We start from the raw sequence: 21695 nt of genomic DNA, 5'->3' as shown, positions 1-21695 counted from the left end.
ACATTTCCCAAGGGCCTTATAATTTCATGGTTATGTTTGATAACTGTTTAGATGATTTGCAATATAAATTAGACCTCACTGAAAATATTGAGTTATGAGGGGGTAATTCCTTCCCATGGTATATCAGGAGAGATTTGTCTATACATGGGTTGGTGGCAGAACATTGGGAGTTTTCTATGTGGGAAATGGGTAAATGGGCAATAAAGCTGGCATCATTGATATGGCAGAGGAAATGTGATTGACAGGGGAAAAAAGATGTCCTTTTGTATCAGTTGAAACAACTAAACCAGAACCAAGTAATGAGAAACAGAAAATTGAGCACAATGCACTGAAGAAGGATAAACTTTTTGGTAACTTCTGCTATGGACTGGAAAGGAGTGATAAATGCAGAGGGAAATTATGTTCTTTACTGTTTAGGCAGTGGGGAATAAGGACTTGGGGGTGCTGGTCGATGAGAAAATGAACATGAGCCGGCAGTGTGCGCTCGCAGCCCAGAAAGCCAACCGTATCCTGGGCTGCATCAAAAGGAGTGTGACCAGCAGGTCGAAGGAGGTGATCCTGCCCCTCTACTCTGCTCTTGTGAGACCTCACCTGGAGTATTGTGTGCAGTTCTGGTGTCCTCAACATAAAAAGGACATGGAACTGTTGGAACAAGTCCAGAGGAGGGCCACGAGGATGATCAGGGGACTGGAGCACCTCCCGTATGAAGACAGACTGAGGAAGTTGGGGCTGTTCAGCCTGGAGAAGAGAAGGCTGCGTGGAGATCTAATAGCCTTCCAGTACTTGAAGGGGGCCTATAGGGATGCTGGGGAGGGACTCTTTGTCAGGGACTGTAGTGACAGGACAAGGGGTAATGGGTTAAAACTTAAACAGGGGAAGTTTAGATTGGATATAAGGAGGAAATTCTTTCCTGCGAGGGTGGTGAGGCACTGGAATCGGTTGCCCAGGGAGGTTGTGAGTGCTCCATCCCTGGCAGTGTTCAAGGCCAGGTTGGATGAAGCCTTGTGTTGGATGGTTTAGTGTGAGGTGTCCCTGCCCATGGCAGGGGGGTTGGAACTAGATGATCTTGAGGTCCTTTCCAACCCTAACCATTCTATGATTCTATGATTTTCAGTGTTGTGAAGGGAACTGCATCAGGATTCACATCTTAATTGCTCCAAAATTTGTTTGATTTCTAATGGAATAATTTTCAAGGCTTTGCAACAGAACAGAATGACCATGAATGCTTGAAAAGATTTTTTTGAGTCTTCAGCCTTTGTCATGGAAGAATGTGAACAGAAAACTGTCAAGCTTATTAATAAACAAAAATAAGTATTTAAAATAGAGAAGTGTGCCACAGCATGCTTGCCATCTTATGAGGTTGTTTTCTGCTCAAGCGTGGCTTTCAAAAGTTTTTTCCTTTGGGGATTTTTGGAAACAGCAACAAAGCCTGAAAGATTGTCCTCTGTAGGTCAGATTTAAAAATTTCAATGTAAAAAGATGAAATAAATAGAATTTAACTGTTTCATCAGGCAAATTTTTTTTCTCTTTTTTTTTTTGAGCTGTGAAGATAATTAGGAGAAAGTAAGAAATAAAATTAATGCATCAAAGATACAAGTCTAAGTTTGCTTAGACTTGTTCTTTATTAAGTATTCCCTTTTATTCATCATATGGTATACAGGTGGTGTATAGCCAGTTATTGAAACATGTTGCAACTCACCTTGATCAGAATTCATACCTTGTGTGTGTCTGAATTGGTTTCCCCAGTGAAATCAACAACTGATTTGGTGTTTGTTTGAAACACCTATTGTTTCAGTCTTCAGAGCAATTACTGTGCATTTTATAACTAAAGTAAAAATATATTCCTGCAAGCTTGATGTACTTGAGTTTTCACATTGCTGTGAAAGAAGAAATTATGCAAAACACAGGCTTTCAAGCACAAGGAGGCCTTTTTTTAGTTAGAATTGAATAAGTGGGGAAAAAATTGCTTGATAAAGTTTTAGGGAGAGGAAACAAAGAAATATCTCTTAAAAAGTTAAGTGTACCAGCAGACTTGTTGGACTGTGCACAGTAGCCAGGTTAGGATCATAGAACACGCAGTTGTAGAATAGTTACTCAACATGTTCATTTATGATCTCAGCTTGGGTAACATGATTTAGTCTTCCATAGTTCACTTGTGCCATGCAGTAAATCACCCTTTCTTGTGCCAGTACTCTTTGCTAGGGGAGGGCAAACCCTCTCAGCTCCACCACACAGGGGATGCAGCACATCCACAAACCTTCTGTATGTCTTTTGTGAGATGAGGTCCAACACATTTTGGCTGCTTCAGCCTTTGTGCAGGTGTGGAGGTCAGGCAGATCATGTGCACTGGGAAGTACAGTAATGCCAGAACATCCCAAATACAAAGTGTTACAGGTCTTCTCGACATAGTTGAGTTCTGCCAGTCTCTGGCTTGAAGTGGCATGTATGCTTTCTTTCCGTATCCTTCATGCTCTGCCTTATAATATTATTAATTTACAGAATATACAGCCAGCAATTCAGTATTTAATACCAGGAATGTTGTATATATCTATGTCTCTAAGCAGACAGAGTGCCATGGTCCCAGGGATCCTTATCATCTCAGATAACTATGTCGCTGTTGCACAAAAGGGCTTAAAATTAATCTGATTCAGAGACCTGTGTGCTGAAATAGTATTTGATATGGTTATTGAGAGATAAATATAAACTTTTTGAACGTTGAAAAACATTAGTAGAAATTGCTACCCAACATTTCTGATGGGGGAAGAGAGGGGAGTAAGGAAGGAGAAATAACTGATTTAGGGACTAATCAGTTAAGTGAGAGACACCATGTCCTCAGACCTAAGCACCACCTCAGTAAAGATGAGCAGTGGTATTTCACAGTAAAGCCCAGCAGTTCAAAGAGGTGTGCCTAAATATGCTATATACTTTATTTTTTTGGTCTTTTTGCTTACTTAGACATATGTTACCTGGGTGTTCATTGCCTGGGTGTTTGTGCATAAGCCAAATTTAAAATGGCTGTTTCAAGATCCATGAACCTGATGATGCTGGATGCACACAATGAAAGCAAGTGTTTACTGTGCATCACTGTTACTTGTAGAATTATTTAAAGAACTAAGTGTTTTGTTGCCACCTTTCCTCTATTTACACCTCTTAGTTTTTTTGGTTTATGAGCAGAAAAAGCAAACTGTCACTATTTTGCTGTAAATTGAAGCTTTTAATAACTATGTCTGTTCTACAGCATTTGTCAGCTTTGAATATTCTGTCAGTAGAAAATAAAAATAGCAGGAAATCTCAGCAACAGTGACACTGAGAATTTATCTGCTTATGCTCAAAAAGGTGTAAAATACAGGCTTCAAGAATAAGCAATTGTAGTTTTTCTTTCAGAAAAAAAAAATCTGCATTTGCTGTGGCTAGCAGTAAACTCCATATAGATCACTGCCAAAATAAATGACATGTAATGTAGTAATCTACACACAATACTATTAAACCCATTAAGCAATAAGAGATGGCCAAATATGTATTATTTGTCAGACTTCAGCATTAGGTGCATTGTTGGACACATATATGAAGCTGTAGAAATGCTCTGAAGAGTTCTGCTCAATAGCACACATGTTTTACCATCTTGTAAAACTCGACTGTCATGTCAGGGTGTTTTCAAATAAAAATAATTAAAAAAAGACATTTCAGATGTAAACCATTCAAATAGCATTATTTTATTTAACCTGGAAAAGTGCTTGGTAAAATGCGGATATATAAGAAAATTAAATTCAAAGTTGATGTCCGTAGGCAAACTGTGCAATTTTGTTACTCCTATTTTTCAGTATTGCTGAGGGAGGTACTCTTTTGGTAATTATCTTGTCACTGGGTTTTAATTTCAGGTTTTCTTTATTGCTCTGTAGTATTTCTCCTTAAGTAAAAAAAAAGAGGGGGGCTTTATGAACTTTTCTTTAATGTTTTTATTTGTTAGTGAAGCATGACCAGAGTGCCAGTACAAATTCTGAAGTACAACTGGTTTAAATTGTGGTAGATCTTTTGTTACAGAACAGGAATATTGTGGGACAACCCTGGCAGGATTTCTGCTCGTTCATAGCTGAACTGTTTCACTTGCAATGGGACTAGTTCAGTTCTACAATCAGGAGTGTGTTATATCCAGCCTAAAACACTGTTTTCCACCTGATGCCGTTTCTCTTTCAGATTCACTTTTCTCTCATTTCATTTGTAAAACTTCTAACAAGGTAGTGTTATGGTTTTAGTCTTAGCAAATATCTTGGCAATTACCCATGTCTCCTTCTGTTCAGTAGGGGATGGCTAATTTTTAATTGCGTTCCTTTTTCCTGGCAGCCAGAAAGCTAGTAGCTATCATTTTCCTTTCCAATAAACCATCTCATTCACAATCCTCCTTTGGAATTGTGAGGCTCATTTTGCCAAAAGATGAAACTGATTAGAAAGAGGAAAACGCTTTCTATTTTAGGAGAGGGTCTACAAAAATTTTATCTGGTCAGAAAGAAGTGTTACAAGATTGAATTCCTGTCCTCTGCAGATGTAATTTTTGTGTGACAGAGCATTCAGTCTGCTGTCAGTGTCCTTCAAGAATAATATGGGAATGTAAAGAAGGGGGGGGGGGGGGGGGAAGTTACCTGGAGAAGGATAAAATTACTCTTTGGATAAATACTTTTTGTGTGTTTATTTCACAGCAGAGGCTTGAGTCTGTTCCTGAAGTAAAGGTCAGCACAACCTAGAAGGGCCTAGCAGGGAGATTGTGACACATAAGGATTTGTTTAATTTAGGAAAAAAGAAAAAAAAACCTTAATTCTCTCTCATTTTTCTGTTGGATTTTGTTGGGCAGCAATTGTATTCTAGCTAGGGATCATGATAAAAATGTTTTTGTATTAGAAGTCATTGGACCAGTTGAAGCCTGTAAACCAATTTCTCTTATTCGTAACTTTCAAAATATTTACTATGTTAAGATTATGCATACCTGCATCTAAAAGTGATTCATATAGTACACATCTGTAACACTAGAACAAAATCTCTTCAGCCTGGAGTAACATAGAAGAGAATAGTGGAAAAATGAGTCCATTGTGTAACAAAACAAAATTTAGCATATCTGCAGATTTATAGCAGAAATAGTTGGAGGGTTGCAGGTTCAGAGCTTATTGGCTTTCAGTGTCTTTACCTAGTTAGGAAAGGAGGGCATTTAAATTAATTAAATTAATAGATAATTAATATTGGAAAACTGTGTATTCAGCGGAGAATTATAAAATAAGAAATACAAATGTGCAGAAATAGATTTGAACTCTCCACCCTGGAAAGGAAATGATCAACCAGGATGTGTTAGAAAGCTGCAAAATAATAAGTGTCATGATCCAGATGAATAAGGAACTTCACTCAGTATTTCACGTAATTTAAGAATTATGAGAAATAATCTGGGACATATGTAGAGCAAACAGAAGGAAGGAGTGAGGTGGTTTGGTTTTTGTCACGTCATTCAGTAGCAGGGACAGATAGTATAAACTTGTTCCAGAAGCAGTTAGACAGACTCCTGAAAGAAAGTCCTGACAGATAAGATACACAAGGCGTGACCCCAGTTCAGGAATTTTCTAGAACTGCTGGAAGAGGATCTGCCACTGGAATAAATGGTTGTGCTGGGTCAAAAAAGGCTCGTCCAGTCCTGTAGCTGGTAACACACAATGCAGGCACAAAGATACATGCGTGAAGAATTTTGTATGTGACATTGTGTTATCTTGCTTCTAGGGTTATTAAGAAATACGTATATTAGGGTGAACTCTTAGTGTGCAGCTAGTCAAACACTTGGCCCGTGAAGAATCTCCTTTACTGCTTAAATTAAGGCAAGAGCACTCCCCTTCACCATTATCCCCACAGAAAAGAATTTGTGGTGCATAGACCAGGCAGGAACAGGCACATTGATATGGATAATGCTGGGATGTCACTGACAAAGAAATCTGCGTATGTAGGAACATTTGTCTGTAACACCCCCTGATCCACGTACTGCATCTGGCTACACTATTACCCCCCGGTACAATTTTTGCCTTTGGGAAGGAGCTGCATTTCAGTCTCTTGGTCATTCCTTGCATGTAGCCAGAGTACTCACGTTCTGGGTAAATGCATAATATTCACATTATTGGAGATGGATCCACCTAAAGCTATGTGGGCAGAAAAACTTTTATTTGGTGGTATAGAGATGATGTGAGTTAGAAGGAGGCTGTGTAGAAGTTACTTGTGGGTGACAGAAGGAGGGTGACACATAACAAAGAGGAGATGCACTGAGACTTGGGGTTGAGAATGCCCCTTTGTATGGATTTTTTTTCCCTCTCGCCGATGCACCTACATGTTATGTCAGCCATCTCTTTGGCATACTCTGCTGAAGAGTATATTGCAGAGGGCCACATACTTAAGTGGCATTTAGCTGAAGAGGAGCTAGCAGTTCTGCTGAGAGGTCCCGGAGGAGCTTCTCCAGCACTAGCTGTTTCCTCTGCAGAGCATAGATACTGCTGGTAAAAGGAGAGGTTTGTTTTCCTCTGAGGTGCAGTGTCTTCTGTTACCTGTTGGGTTCTACTGATTTAGAATGGATACATGCAGTCTGACATGCCACTTGCTATGGTTGCTGACCCATGGTCTACAGAGAGAGAGTCTCTCTAACTGCTGCATTGCCTGGGAGGCTACAATTAATTCAGGGCCAGTTCAGCTTTCGAGGCTGGAAGCTATTTTTAAGATCTCAGCTGCTACAAGTGTTCTTCCCTGCCCTTTCTTCAGTGCTGAGGCTTCAGATCAAGGGTCACACCACCTTCCAGCATACCAGCTGCTCCCTGAGATCTGCCAAAATGCACCCTCATGTCCTGAGACAAAGGTGCTTTACCCCTACAGTGAAAGTCACCTGTCAATTAATTTGTGGCTGGAGCATGATGCGGGCAGCTCCTGCTGGAGCAGCTCATGAGCTGTAAATTCGTGGCCTGGCAATACCGGTGGTGACTTGTCCATCAAATCGTGCAGTTGCTGGAACTGCAGTCTGCACCTTAGGGAGTCTTTGTCCATCTTGCTTTTACATATGTTCAGCATGCATATGTTTTTAGGCAAGTTTTGAAACACCTAGAACTTAAATGTTTTTCTTGTACCCATAAAATCTCTCACCTCCATTTTGACAGAGTTATAGAAGCTTCAAAGCAACCATATAACGGTATGAAATAGTTTTAACAACACCTAGTGGCCCCAGTTCTCATTTATGTTTCTTGGATATTTAACTCCAACAGCAGTATTTTTAAAAGTCAGATAAGGTGTTTTTATCTATTGGTTATATTTTTTGGTGCTTTGGGAGACATGTTTAGTTTTTATGTTGGAAGCTGCCAGGCTATTTTAGAACCCGCTGAAAAACATTGTCTGAGAAGGAGAGTAATCGTGTAGCAAGGCTTTGGGAAATCACAGGTTTTCAAGCAAAGTTTCTAGTAAATATATTAGATCTGTAGATAGCTTTAAAGACAGCGCTTCTAAGGAGGGTGTGTGCTTGCAGAAATAACATTTGTCATTAAGTCTTTCCTCCCAGGTAAGCTCTCTTAGTTCAGCACACTGCAAGCAGGGCTTGATGTGAGACAAACACCTCACTGGTGCTTCTCCTCCCAGAGAGCTCTCCCCTGTGCTTGGAATAAATAGTCTAGCTGATTGCTCCAAAGTTCTTAAGAAAGCTTTTCTGCCGTCTTCTGTCCCCGTGCCTTGCACACTTCAAACTTTGAGTGCATATTTCTTCCTTTCAGTCCGATTGTATTGTGGGGTGCTGCTGGTTCAAATGGCTTTCCTGTGTGAATTGGTTCAGTAGCTCTGGTGGATCGGTTCGATGACAAATGCCTTTCAGAGTTGTTCCTCAGACCCTCAGAATAGTGCTCTGGTGTGACAGGTAATTCTGATGCCTTTAAAACAGGAACTCTCAATAAAATGAGTTATATATTTTTATTCACAGATGGGTGATGGTGATCATTTTTAACTTTCTTGACAGTCTGCATGTAAAAGAATGTGTGTGCATGTGTGTGTGTGTAAAAGAATATGTATATGTGTGTAACTTAATGAATGGGTCTATTGTCCTTTTCACCTCACTACTCTGTCCCAATCCTAAAAACAAAAAGGAAAAACTCCACTTCTTAGAAAAATTTTGATTAATACATTGCTTCAGAATTCTAGCATCAAGAAACAGAAGAAAAGCATTTTGGGTAACTGGATTTTTCTGGAAGACCTGCTTTTAAAAGATGACACGTTAAAAGTGGCTTTATATCTTTGCCTGGGTTAAGCGATATAGCAAATGCTTTTGATATAATATTTGTGTTTCATCTGAAGGCTGTAAATATTTTTTCAGATCTGCCTCTGATATCCCTGTGTCTAGCAGAAATTCCTCCCTCTAAGTGAAGCCTATCCATCATTCTTTAGGGAATCCATCATTGTGCATCCAAATTCAATAAGAGATGATATCTCATTATCCTTCCAGTGAGTCACTGTGTTTATGGATTTAACTGTTATTGTCCATATGTATCATCTTCAGTTCAGTGTGTTGGGTACTCTGGGACTTACTCCCTGTACTCTGCAGACCATAGGTTGCTGTTGTGTGGTGCTGGGCCTTCCCAAGGCCTGGTTTTATCCGAGAGTGGTATCAAGAGATAGCAGTTGAGTTCTGTCAGTGCAGAGTTTATATATTCAGTTTTGTTAAAATGGGAGGCTTTGGTTTAGCTTATAATACCAAGGAGTCTAATCTGATTTGATAGCTGGGTTTTCACATAGTGTCTTTTTCACAGCCATCACAGAGGGTTGCATCTATATATTTACCCTTGTTTCATTATTGACTGTTATGCGAATGCTCAATAAATGTCCACCAATTCTACATAGATATTTCAATTCTTTTAAGAATTAAAAAGCATAAGGTATGTTTAAATTGAAACTTCAAGAAATCTTTATTGTGATGGAGTATGTGACACTTGATGAGGTTTTTGCTTTCAGAAATATACTTTTTAAAAGATGATGCTTCACATAGCTTGGCATGTCCTTCAGGCATGTCCGTTTTAACTGACTATGAACGGTTAGTTGAAAGTTGTTTTCTTTTCTGCTTGTAATTACAGTAAGATACCCTGTGACCTCGTTGCAATCTTTCTAGAAAAAGAAATCAAAACACAAAAAGCCAGGTGTACTTTTTTAATGATGAGAAATGCAGTAAAGATTTCTCAGGGTTAGAGGTCAGTAAAGGCATCTTTTCTTATTCATGCGTTTTCATAAACAATTATAGAAAAGAATTGAGGAGATAGATAGGCTTGCAAATAAAGCAGGAGACTCATGAGGATCTGTGCTTCTGTGGCAGTAGTAGTTGCTGGTAATGCAGGAAGGGGAAGAAGTTAATTATAGGCTCATAACAGTCTACAGATGTTTAAAAGATGAATACACTAGGCAGAGTAATTTTAATTATTTTTATTTCTCTTTTTTAAGCTTGTATTATAGGTGGGATATGGAGAGAGTTTGAGCCTGAATGCTACAGAAGACTTCCTTGTAGCAAGATACCAGTGAATTAACTCTTTAGATCGTGCTTTCCCCTGAAGTACTTTAAAGACATTGTAGCAATATTTAATAAGGGGGAAATCTCACTTCTCAGAGCATGGGCTGGGTTCTGTTTCCAGCTGCTCTTACGCTTGAAGCACTTTTCTTGGGGCCATCCAATTACAGCAGTCTGTTAAGCTCTTTGGAGGAGAAAACTGAAGCCCATGTCCAGGGAGATGAATGAGATGGACCTGAGGGCAGACAGCTCACAGAATAGGCTTTTGATTAAAAAATTACCTCGTTCTTAAGTACTGATTGGGGAATTTCAGAGAAACAGATGAGAGAGATCTTGATATATAAAAATTCTTGCGTTTCCTGCTGGAAAAGTGATTGTGCAGGCTGGAAGTGGCCTAAATAACCAGCTTTGAGAAAATCACCTTTTGCAGAAGAGTGGTAATTTCACTGTAGTTTTGAGGGGCAGTTGCTAGTTTCCCCAACAGGTGTTCTGTTGTTCATTACATGCTGGTAGCAGCCAAGCAAAGGAGAAAAGTAATTCGCAAGGAAGATCCTTATTTTCAAGCAGTAAAGTCGTGATCCAGATAATTTAGAAGCCGTGTTTTAACCTCTAGATTTCCTTCACATAATGTTATAGACTTGCCAAATTAGAGGAGGTGGGAACATAAGAAATTATGAAAAGCATCAGACAAATGTCCCAAGTCAATTCCAAGAGAACATACGGGCAGCCAGAGGAGGGGAAACATGCTTCTTTGGAGCTACTAGGGTGTTCTCAGGTGTGGGCTGGCTGAGCAGGCAGTGGGGATGTGGTGTTTTAAAGCCCCCACAATTCAGTAAGCAGATGCAATGCAGAGGAGAATGTTTCTTCACGTTCTCCAGCACTCACAGGCCACTTTAATAGATGTTTTGGCACTCCAGCATACTATTTCATACTAGATAAGGTCTCAAAGGGACCCTTCCAGTGGCAAATCCTTTGACCCAGTGTGGCTTTCTGTATCCCACTTTTTTCCAGCTTACTGTTGGTATATTCTTGTATTCTGGGAATGCATGGCTAATTGAAAAAGCTGCCTAGCTGCATCACTGTGTATTAGTGAGATTTAATACTCAGGGTCAGCTGCGTCCTCTGAGGTCAGAGCTCGTTTGATCACAGTGTCTTACAAGACAAAGTTGCTAATTCTTTTTCAATAGAGACTTGGTAAAACTGAGTTGTCTGTTCATTTTATTATCCAGACCTCCTCATGCTTTCCTTTCCTTAAAGCTGGAATGTCTTTTAAACTTTGCAAAACAGGCTTCTTCTGTTCTGGTGGGATTTCTTTAGCTTCCATCAAGTTAAAAATTAGTAGTTCCCAGAGAAGAGTGAGAGCAACGGGGAAGAGTTGTTACCTACATGTTATTTCCCTTGCAGATCACCAGTGGTGGTCCTGGCCATTCAGCAGCTGCTCTTTGCTGTGCTGCTTGGCATGACTTGTCTGCCGTGTCACTCTTCTGATTCTGATGTGTATTGTCTGTCTGGCTTGACAGGTTTCATTGTATTACCATCCTGGCTTCGTACTTCTGGATAAAATTTCTTGCAGACATAGTGGTTCCTTCATCTGTCTGGCTGTTTTCCAATAGGCGTGAGGCTGTGGTATTCGTTGTCAAGATTTTGATAGGGTTTCTCAAGGTTTGGCACTCCCCAAGCTATGCAGTACTCATCACTGTTTCAGCCTTCCTAAGAGGCAGTGTATGTTGGTACCTTATGGAGTTCAAGAGTATTCTTGTCTGTCAAAGAAGTTGTCACTGTCAGAACAGAAAGTGTTCCCTCACAGGGAAGTAAAAGGAATACAGAAATCATTATTAATACTCGTACCTGTAAAGTATCCATGGCTTTTTTTTTTCTTCTTTCCCCAGTACTTTTCCGCAGTGGAAAGGAGGGACCTTGAGGGTTTCTTCCAATTTTGTCAATTTTTGTTCATGTCTGTCCATCTGAGTCTTGTATCTTGTTAAATTTAAACCTCCTTGCAGTTGGTTTTAATTTAATTTGCTGGTGTCTTCGCACACTATATGTGTTTCCAATGTGTTTCAGTGATTCTGTGTGTAAAATTTCTGAATCATCTGTGGACTCATTTGTTAGTTTATTTGGCCAGTCCACCCGTCGAATTCTTGAGTGTTGTCTTGACAGTTGATGTCAAAGGCTAGATCTTTTATCCTGGAATGTAAGGAAAGGATAAAATGTAAAAATGTAAATTCATTGTGTTGTAACTTCTTCATATGTAAATGTTACATATAACTTTTTAAGATATATGCACTAATATATAATATGTTATATAGAGATATTGTCCACTGATGTAAGATGTCAAAGCTCCATCATGCTGTTCCAGCTTACACCCAGCCACGATGAGCCCCATGGCAAGTAAACAGAGCACACTTCAAACACTGTTTTTGTCTGTTTTTCAGAGGAAAGTCTGATCCTCAGTGTGCCAGATTATGTTCGAGCTGGCTTTAACAAGTAAGAAAAACAGCAGAGATACAACAACATAAGGTTCAGCAGTCTTGTGCAGCTGAAACACGTAGCTTTGCTTCTTCACTGCTTGCTGTTGTCTGTGCTATCTTGGCTGGGAATCGCTTATTCCCTTTCAGTAACAGACTTGCAACTAAGGAAGGACTCATCCCTTTCTTGCTCTGACATTGACCTCAGCAGAATTACTCCTTTTCTCTGTGTGAGCAAATGAGAGGAGAATTGAGCCTGTAATCCTGAGAAGAAGAATTGCTTAAATTTGATCTCATGAATAAGTACTGAGTCCTAATTTCATGCTATTTCTGGTGTTCGAATGGAGACAGAAATATATTAGGGATTAAATAATAGTTTTGAAGCAGGATTGAAAATGCAGCGTTTGCAGTTGCTTCGTTATGACCTAAACTGTGTAAGTGACCCTGGTGAGGAGACCAAGCTGACTTTGTTCATTTCCTCCTGATGTTGACTGCTCTTGCCATCCAGCACTCTGGTTTTTTGCTTTCTTTTAAAACAGATCAGTAGGGTAAATTATTATTAAGGGATTAGGTGCACTGAATGGCAACATATGTTCTTGTTCAGTTACTGTAAAGCTGGCTTGGTTTACAATTAAACTGATGCATTTTAGGTGAAACTAGCATTTGTGCCTTAAAGCTTGTGTTAGGCAGTAAGTCTGTATTAAGCAGCCATCTCTTCAAGATTCTGGGATTCAGCTACCTGAGCTAGAGCAATGTTAGCATGGATTGATCAGGTATTAGTGTCTTTCCTTTTAGAGAAAACAGCTTTGAAAGAGGCCCTGTCATTTTGGTGAAGCCGTGTTTGGGACTCAGGCACCTGCAGTGTTAGTGCCTGGTGGTTGGCATTTAAAGATGTTTTCACCTTCATAATTCTGCTGCTAAAATGAAGATTGTAGAGAAACAGTTTCCAAAGTAGGATAGACTTTCCACTGTCCAAAAATAATACTTTCAAAATAAGAAATAATTCCTTATTTCTATGGCCTTCATCTGTGGTTAAGGTAACTATGAATAATTACCTACTGAACTCCCTTTGGACTAATAGCAATGCTGTTTGCAGCTATTATTCTTGAGTATAGCAGGAGGATTAAGCTTAATGGCTTAAAATAGAAAAAGACCATATATATTGTTACTGGAATTTAGTGTCACAAGGTTAGATTGTAACAATGAAGTGTTAAAAGAACAAGAAAAAGAAAGATCAAACCCCTTCTCTTCTGGCCCCTACACTCAAACACCTTCTTGTCTGAAACGAGGCAGTTGCTGTACGGGCTCTGTAAGAAATGGCTGAGTAACCAACAGTAATAGCTGAGCTGTCATTTCTTAGGTGTTTTGTTAGTTTCTGTTTGTTAACAGGTCTTCATCATCAAGCCTCATGTAGCTGCAGTTATGCTTAGGAGAGAGTAAAAAACAGCATGTTTTTATGGTAATGAGATGTCATGTGATTCCTTTACATTTGCAGTTTGTCAAAGGATGTTCAGGATGATACCTTAACTGCCTCCCACTGTCTCCTGTTTGCTAGGGACAAAGACCAGATGGGATGAGACTCTTGACAACAATTGCAGCTCAGTTGCAGGAAAGGACTTGCAGCAAAACTAGATCATTCAGTCAGAATCCTCAACAACTGTAGGCAACACAAGGAAAAGCTGTGCTGCAGTGTGGTCTGTGAAGGGTCAGGGATGCATCCTTCCATCTCACTGAATCAAGGAACTTTGCAAACAGCTGTATGTCTCTCATGCCAGTAGTTCCTGGTAAAGCTGTCTGGTTTGGATGCCATTTTGCAAAGCTACATTCCCTCCTGACCAGTGTTCTAGTAAGCGGGCCCTGAGGAAAGTTGTGCATTGATCTGACAGGGACACTGAAAGATCATTACTGCAGAGCGAGCCAAGGTGTTGTAAACCTGTCACGTTAATGCAGCAGTGTCTGGAACAAGCTGTATTCATATGCTCTGGTAGAAAGGGAAAAGGCTTCCTCTTTCAGCTGTGAGGCAAGGGGTCCAGTCAACCTGTCCTCATGTTCTCCTTTTTCTGCAGTGTGAGAACTGCTACACTGCTGTCTGGATGATATTTGTTTGAGTGCCATTTTAACTTTCAAGCTGCAGTAACCAGGAAGATATCAACAAGCCAAAGATCATAAAGCAGAGACCGGAGGGGGAGATGTGAAGGTTTAGAAGTGATCTGCTTAGAAAAGGTCAGCAGTGTCAGGCTGAGGATACCTGGCCCACAGGAGCCATTTCTGCCTTTCATATTGAGGACAAGTGAACAGGGCTCTGGCTGCTGCCCTCGCCAGTCACTGCAAAAGCAGCTTAGTGCTGGGGACTTGTCCCTTGTAAGAGAAGCACAGCTGTCATTTAGAAAGATGTGTAGATGGTCTCAGATGAGAGTGTTAGGCACGTGACTCTACTCACAGAGTAATTTAGCCAGTAAAGGACCCACCCACTTGTTTACTAAGCTGTTCACAGTGTAGGAAAGAATGTGATGGGTTTTTTTTAATTCGCTTTTTTTAATAAACAGAACAAATGAAACAGCAGGTATGAAGAACTGCAATTTTAAAGTCTCACGCCAAGTCATTCAGCCTTCCTTCCTGCCAGAATTTCTCTAAAAACAAAGGGGGTGATTTGTCTGAGGTGGGACTTGATCAGTTTCAGGTAAGAGTAGGTGATAAACAGAAATATCTTTCATAAGAGCTAACTATTAAAATGTGTTTGTAGCTTAAAAAAAGGTGATGAAGTTAGCGGTAACCCGCTCAGAGCATATTTTGACATGTTATTTTTGCTAATATACGTGTGTCATGATGTGGATTTTTTTTAAACCATAAATCTGTGTGTGTTTCTGAAAGCCCATATCAGGAAGATGGGAAGCAGTGGTGGGGTGAGTGGATCCTGTGGCAATAGGAATGGTGGAAATGGATGCACAGTGATGGATGAAAGCCTTTTTATTTGCTAGTTGACTGCAGCTGGTATTAAATGCTTGATCCCTTGTCCTTTATATTAGTTGGTGGAACAATGCCATTGGCAGATTGCTTAGGAAAAATGGCATCTCAGTACCTGGGGACACTTCTCTGGGAAAAGTATTATTCAGCTTAACCACCACCAACCCCCCCCCCCCCCCCCTCACATTTTCAGATGTGGAACTATCAGTGAGGCTTAGAGGATTTAACCCTAAAATCCCAAGAAGAAACTCTAGCCCTGTTGAATGCAAGGGACTGAAGTTTTACCATTAGCTTCAACTGAGTTGAAATGGTAATACTCTTTGCTTCCCCCACTCTATCACATACCAGGTAGTCTTGACCGTCTTGTTTGGCCATTCATCTGTTTTGCTATGCTCATCTATGGACAAAGGAATTGTATGTACAATGTTATACATAAATCGTGATTGGGGCTTCCTGTTTCTGGATTTATTAAGTTTAGCCCATCATGGATAGCACAGCTGAGCCATTGGTAACACCAAATGACTATTACTCAGCTGAGAAAATTTCATAGTAGGTCACTTTTGCTGCCACCACAGTAAAAAACTGTGAAACCTGGGAATTCAGTTCAACACAGGAAATAATTAGAAGCTTCAAGACAATCAGCAGGTCTCAGATTCCTTAGCAATTTTGGGACCAGCAAGAGGATAAGAGTGTGGATGTATTAACTGATGGTGTCCTACTGGAAGCCTTTCTTGCCTAACCTGATGGTATAAAAGTTAGCAGCATTTTGTTAGATCTAGTGCCCTGAGCTGGGAAAAAAAAAAAAAAAAAAGGTAGGAAATGTGCTTGAACTCTTAAAAAAGTAACAGTTTGTAGGCCTGGTCCATGTAAGATCAGTTGTTAATATGAGAGTACAGGGGGTTGGTATTAAACTCTGCCAAAAATATATTGGATTGTTTATATACAGATAAATATTAAAAAAATAGAGCTTGTGAGAAACTATTTTTTACATATTGTTGCAATGAAATGTGAACTGCTTGTTCCCACATCATAAACTGGACATCTGCATGAATTGCAGGGCTCCTGTAAATATTTCTCAACACGGACAGGTAGATGCTATTGGAAAAACCAGAACAAATTCTTAAGTTGCCAATATTGTCACAAAGTCTCCCTGCAGAATGAAGTTGTTTGACAAAGTGTTTCCCTGGTGATTTGGCTGCAGATGAAAATGTCTTCAGCAATAAAATTCCGTGCTCGGGTCCCAGCTCTCTGTGCTCATCAATCAGCAAATGACATATCAAGGAGCTTTTTTTGCTGGATTAGTTAATATGGTGGGGAAAATATGCAAGACATTGATACTCCTTTGAGTTTCTATACATAGCAGGTATTTTCCACTCTTAAATACATGTTATTTTTTAAAATATATATGTATATTGTTGCCTACAGCTTCCGTCAGTAATCAATAGAGCTGCAGTAGGGCTAATGTAAAATTGTTTTTTATCTACACAGATTTTCTTGTCTGGAGATAATGCCTCCTCAGAAAATTACTGTCAATCATATGAAAGGGAGAGCTGGGGGAAGGAGAGATGTGCTTTTGGTATCAGCATTTCTACCCTCAATGTGCTGGCCTTTGTGGCTTAATATATTCATGTTTTGCCAACAAATGGCATTTTGTGGATTTTTGTGGCTTTTTGTGTCGTAAATGCAGTTTTGCTGGAGATAATCATGTTCTGTATCTTCTGATCCTTTCATAAGGTATCGTTAATGGCTTTAGAAAGTTCAATTACATGGCTGCAAAGGAATAAATCACCTTATGGTTTAATTACCTCTAATATAACAGCAGCAAATATCATCTGGGATGCTGCCTTCTGTGTTACTAAATGACTGTCAATGATGAAGCTGCTTTCTTTAAAGGATGCTCTATTAAGAAGATCGTTTCACAGTGGTTTATGCTACATCTGTTGTTTCCACTACTAAATTTTATAAATGAATTTAAAATATGACAGATGTCAGTAATAATTTTTATTTCGTGCCTACTGTTTAAGGGGAAAATTGAACTTACTGCAATTCCCATAAAGATTTATATGAAATGTTTCATTAAATTCTTTTTAAATACTTTTAGAATATTTTTTTGAATGATGATATGGGATCCAGTGAAATATATTAAAACACACCATAGCAGATCCCCTCTTTGTAGTGCGTGTCCATCAGCTGATTAAAATCCTAAGAAGAGCCATTCGTTTTCGTACTGAAGTGTCTCAAAACAGCCACTCCTGTTCAGATCCAACCACCTGAGAAGCAAGAAGGGAACACAGATGGAAAGATAAGTATCCTATATAATAAATAAAAAAAAGTGATAAAATTATGAGAAATAAGGAAAGGAAGGAAGAAAGCATAAAAGTGGTACGGGAGGAAAACCAGGAAGAAGGCAAAAGCTGGTGAGCTGGGAAAGGAAGAGAAATGGGAAAAGCTGAGTTACTCAACCAGGAAAATAGATGAGGAGATTTGGCTGATTACGCAAAAGGAAGAGATAGGAGGAAGCGGAGCAATAGCAAAATAATGGAGAATTTAGTAAGAGCAGAAATCAAGGACACCAAATAAAGGATAGGATGTAAAAGGATATTTGCTGTCTTTTCCTCCCAGTACCAGTCAGGAGATGGAAGAGAAAGATGATGGAAAAATGCCAAAGGCACAACCAGCTTGTATTTTCTTGCTTGTCCTCTTCTGAGGACTTGGGTTTCCTTTGTGTGATTGTGGTCCACCATGTTTGCTTTGGGTAGACCATACTTCCTATGATACCACTGTATTGCTAAACTCTGTGACCGCTTTGAATCATTTGAATGGTACTATTTGGGGATCATAGCTGAAACTAACAAGCTTTAAAATTACTCTGAGCAGTTTTGGATCCTTGTGCTTCTAGAAGAGTGCAAGTCTCAGTGTATCACCTCCCCTCTTTTAATGCAGTAACTAGCAAACACTTTGACTTGGTAGCTCAAACATATAAGGGATGTGCAGCCTTCAGTGTGTTAAGTATGGCAGTGTGTAATCTCAAGCATATATCTGCCCTTAGGGTGGTGGGGTGGCTCCAGAAGAGGTACAGAGGATGTAGACACTGACCTAGGTCCATGAGTGTATGCAGGGATGCTGCACCCTTGGCCGTGGTGTGGCCCACCCTTTCATTTGATGGCTAGCAAAGGTTAGCCAGCATGGGAGGAGAAAAGAGCAAGGCTTTTTGAGTGGTAAAGCCCCTGGTATATTTTTGTTTTCCAGAAGAGAGTAGCTCAAGGAGCATGCCCTGCCCTTTTCTTTTGGCAGTTTCCTTACAGCTTGGTTCATGCATTGTTAACACTTTACAGGCTAGTGGGTAGGTTGTTAACTAATGGCTGTTTTCAGCCTCTAACTTGCAGGGTATAACAATAAGAATATATTCTATTTCAAAGGGTGGGTTTTTTTGAAAGGTAAAAAGTATTTTTTCTGAATTCAGGAGGTGGGAGTTAGGCAGCACTTAATGTATTGAATACAGTGAGAGAAAATTTGAGCATAAGGTACAGAGACGTGTAGGTTGGGTTTGGATGAACACATTTGTGTGTGGAAAATTATATACTGCCTCAACGAAAATGACTTTTTCTTTCTGAAAGAAAGTGCTATTTTCTCCCAAGTATTGAGCAGAGGTACAGATCTCCCATTGTAGCATGTGTAGTCTTTATCCCCATGCACGTAAACAGCAGTACTATTAAACTAATTTTTGCAAAAATGATAGAGGACTCCTCCAAAATTGTGTCTTTCTTCCTTCAGACTGTTTTTATTCTATGTGCTGGTTATTTATCCTGAAGCTGGGAACCCCTGGCCTGTTCTTCATTGCTCTGGCAGAATTAAAAAGCACACAACAAGTGTATTCCCTTCTGATAATTTCCAAATAAAATAGCAAATCTTCAGGAAGGCTGTGAGAATATCGGGTCTAAAGTTGCCAGTACTGAAATAGTATTTCCAGAATATAGGAAAAAATCAGTAAGAACAGAATCAACTTGGGTTAAATCTACTTGTCTCTCCCAGGCCAGGATTAGCATCAGTACAGAATGGGTGTAATGTGAGGAATAATAACATACAGTCACAGCCCAATTAAAAAAAAAAAAAAAAGTAAGGAAGAACTAAGATGTGTCCTGGAAAAATCTGAATCAAAGGAGAGCCTTGATAATTTGTCCTTGCCTCACTGTTTCTATTTTGGCTATCTACAGCTGATCTTCAGTGCCTCTGCTTAGCACGGAAAAGCTGCTCACAAGAACCAGGATTTTCAAGAGAAGGTCCTCAGTCTGCCTTCAGTCCACTTAGAGATACCCACAGAGTGTGCTCCTGTTTTGGCTTTGATTTTGGCTCTTTTACCTAATCCTGAGTGGGGCCATGTTTGGGACAGCCATGGGTTCACGCCACGGGACGGTGGAACTGTGCCAGAGATGGGGGGACAGTGGCAAGGAGTAAAACCTGGGTTTTAGAAACATTGCACAGGCAGAAGAGGCGATTTTTAAAACAGCTCAGATGAATGAGAGCAGAGCAAGCCCGAGTCGACTGGTGCCGTTTGCAGGATGATGGGTGTTGCCATAGTGACTGAGAAAGGGGGAACAGAGGAGTTTGAAGAGAACATGAGCTGGGGCTTCAAGTAATGCTAGCTTAGCGTGTGATGTCTGCCAAAGACCCACCAGGGAGATGGGCAGTTATGTAGTATGAGTGCATGAGAGCACCCAGGTCACCTGGCATCAAGTCACAGCTCGGATGTATAGGGAGGTGTGGTAGAAATAAACTCATTGTGTGTTCACGTATGCAGGTTATCTGTTGGCACACTTCCTAACAGGGTAATTGCTTCTTCTTCATCTTCTGTTTCTGCAAATAGTGAGTTTAATTCTAACAGTGGCTGCTATGGGAATAATTCCCAGGTCCCAGGTGTCTTGAGAGCACCACCCTTAGATCCCAGAGGCTACGTGGACCCTCCCACCCAGGCTACCTATTTCTCTTGCAAATCAAAAAGCTATGAAGAGTAGCCATGGGCTGATCTTTTCCTTGTGCTTCAGCAGTAGTTTTGTGCTCTCTGTAGGTTTCTTGATTTGGGGAGACACCTGTGATTGGTGTGTGTTAGGGGAATAGATTATGAAGGTGGGTTACCTGCGTGAGTCTCTTCACTAGGGTACTGCATCTGCGCTGTTAGGACGTAACAAGCCAGATGCTGAGCAATACTTGCAGGCAGCTCACTGGACCTAGTACTTGTTCCTTGAGGCTGGGGATTGACCTGCTCTTTTCATGGAGCTGCAGATTTTCTCACAAAAGCATGAGACCAGCTTTTGGAGCCAGGTGACTTCTCTCTTCAAGCAGATAGCTTGAGCTGTGTTGTGCCTATACTTGACAGTAATTTGCTGTCCAGGATTTGCACTAAAAAACTCATTTTTGCTTAAGAATTACTGTCTTTTACTAAATACATTAAGCCCATCAAGTGGGTACAGTACTAAAGATGTCAAGTGAATGAATCATGTGCAGGAAGGAGTCAGGACAGAGTTTGTCTCTACAGCATGGAATCAGGATCTAGACAAGGCTAAGAACTGCTCAAGATCAAGATATATGACAACTCTGATACAAAGTAAATAGCATTTTTAAAATTAATGTCCTTGGCATTGGCTATGTTAATACTTCCCTTTTTTAACATTTATTTTTTCATTAACAGAGGAAATGTGACTGAAAGATGGATGTGAAGAAGTGACAAGCACCATGTATGTTTAAACAGGGCAGGTCTGCTGCAGTCTCTGCTCATGGTGAATGTGCTTGGTCTTGAATTAATGGTACTGAAAAACACAGACTAAGAACTTGTTACACATCATTTGAGGGATAGACTTTTGCATCATTCAAGAGTCCCCCATGTTCTTCTGTTCTATACCGTAAGGGCTTCCTGATTTCACATGTCTGCATGCTCATTAATTCCTTCATTCCCTCCATGTTCCCTTTCTTTACTGAAGTGAGAGTTGCCTGTGCGTTTCTTGCAATATACCAGTGTTGTACTCTTTTTCCCATGCCAAGGCCAGTGGCTTTCCATACCTGAAGCTTTGTGTGTTTCTTCATCCCTCTTTGGTCCTCATAGCTCTTCCTTCCTCTCTTCCATCCTTTCCCTAGCTTGGTCTTCCTTCTTCTCCCTGAGGCAATTTGTTGTGGATGTCAGCATTTCTAAACTGTACTGGGATCAGGTTCTGCAAGGATATGGAGGAAAGGAGAGATCATTAATGCTGGCTCTTTGATCTCCAGGTCACAGATCTAGATGGCTAAAACAGCTGCATCTGCTAACCAACTGCAAGAGGTCACAAGCCCTGTGCATATGTGTACCTTTCCCCTTTCATTTTCTTGTTCTCATCAAAATCTAATACATCCTTGGTAAGAAATTGGGGCTGACCATTATTCTCCCTTCCATTGTGCTTGTTCCTCACTGCTCTTTACATCAGCTTTGCATGAGCCTGGGGACTTCGGGTGACAGTGAAGTTTTCTTCACAGCACGTATGCATGTACCTCTGTGTAGTTACACCTTCTGATTCATACAGTCTGATTTGTGTGGAGTTTTTAGTTACAAAAATAGATTGATCTAATTTCTTTTCTTTACCTTTTTCCTCTGGCTAGGGTTTCTCATGCCTTCATCACATTAAATCTGGTAACCAGAAAGCTGTTTAGCCGTGTTAACTTGCTGTCATGAGGGAAAGCGTGCACCCCGAAAATAACCA

At 40.2% G+C, this 21695-nt stretch overlaps 1 protein-coding gene and 1 long non-coding RNA gene across 2 annotated transcripts in view; both read left to right on the top strand.

Moving 5' to 3' along the window:
- The window catches only part of RSU1 (Ras suppressor protein 1), a 102816-nt gene that overhangs the window by 63009 nt on the left and 18112 nt on the right, over positions 1-21695 (top strand). The window lies entirely within an intron of this gene.
- Positions 17153-21348, top strand: LOC136007946 (uncharacterized). Its single transcript, XR_010609918.1, has 3 exons — positions 17153-20572; positions 20657-20867; positions 21229-21348. It is a non-coding gene; the product is annotated as an uncharacterized LOC136007946 (long non-coding RNA).

The sequence above is a fragment of the Lathamus discolor genome, chromosome 2, assembly GCF_037157495.1.
Source record: "Lathamus discolor isolate bLatDis1 chromosome 2, bLatDis1.hap1, whole genome shotgun sequence".
Taxonomy (NCBI): domain Eukaryota; kingdom Metazoa; phylum Chordata; class Aves; order Psittaciformes; family Psittacidae; genus Lathamus; species Lathamus discolor.
The sequence above is the reverse complement of the archived record's forward strand: the minus strand, read 5'-3'. Positions and strand labels throughout refer to the sequence as shown.